This window comes from Chaetura pelagica, unplaced genomic scaffold (genome assembly GCF_000747805.2).
Source record: "Chaetura pelagica isolate M959 unplaced genomic scaffold, ChaPel_1.0 scaffold1409, whole genome shotgun sequence".
In the NCBI taxonomy this organism is placed as follows: Eukaryota; Metazoa; Chordata; class Aves; order Apodiformes; family Apodidae; genus Chaetura; species Chaetura pelagica.
In genome coordinates, this window is record NW_009954708.1 from 56,791 (window position 1) to 58,005 (window position 1,215).

A 1,215-nucleotide genomic window follows, 5' to 3' on the forward strand; every position below is an offset into this window, starting at 1 on the left:
GGGATGGGCCGGCCACAGCTTCCCTGGGCAACCTGGCCCAGGCTCTCCCCACCCTCACACTCCACAATTCCCTCCCGCTGCCCCCGGGGGGGGTGGGATCAGGGTCCCCCAACACAACAGGTCCCAGGTGGAGCTGCAGCTTCTGGAGACATGAAATCCCAGGGTGTGTGAGATTCCTGCTCTCCTGCCTTGGGAAGGGCAGAGCTGAGGGTTTGTTCCTGAGCACCCAGGGGTGCTGGAGGAGACCCCTGGACCTCCCCAGCAGGGCAGGATGTGACCCCGCGGGGGTGGGGACACACTGGGACACGACATGTCCCCTGGGCAGGGAAACCAGGAGCCCTGTCCCCTCTTGGGCTGGTTTCCCAACCTTCTCATCCACCCTCCAAACCCCCCCTGGGGCTGGGGAGCAGCCGCAGCCCCCCCAGGGGGTCTTTGTGTTTCCCACCCCCCCCAGCCCCCTGTGGGGGCCCCGTTGGGGGGGGAGTTTCTCCAGCAGCTCCTTCCCTCGCATTTCCCAGCTGGAAGGGCAGCAGTTCCCTGGAGCTGGGAGGCCACCTAGTGCCCTGGGCAAGCAGAACAGCCTGGGGGGGGTGGGTGGGTGGGTTGTTCCCCCCCCCCCAAGCTGGGACCCGCCCCGTCGGGGGGAGCTTTCGGCACCTCCCGCTGTTGGTCCCACTGGGAATTTCCGCCAACTCTGGGTGTCCCCAGAGCTTTCCCAGGAGGCAGAAGGGACCTCCCAGCTCTGCTGTTCCCCGGGAGCTGCTTCCTGCTCCAGTTCCCACTCGTTCCCAAGCAGTACCCAGGGGGGCTGGCACTACCCTGGCTCAGCACAGGGCACTGGGGAGGGGGGAGGTGGGTGAACACCCCGAGCAGGATTTGCTCCCCTCCCTTCCCAGGGCTGTGATGTTCCCCATCCTTGGGGTACCCTGGGGGGTGCCCCACATCACCCCCCGGGTTCTGCTGCAGGGCAGTGACACTTCAGTCCCCCTTCTTTTCTTGGGGGGGGGCACAGTGATGTTCCCCATCCCTGGGGTGCCCCACATCCCCCCCTGGGTTCTGCTGCAGGGCAGTGACACTCCAGTCCCCCTTGTTTTTCTTGGGGGGGCACAGTGATGTTCCCCATCCCTGGGGTACCCTGGGGGTGCCCCACATCTCCCCCCTGGTTCTGCTGCAGGGCAGTGACACTTCAGTCCCCCTTCTTTTCTTGGGGGGGGG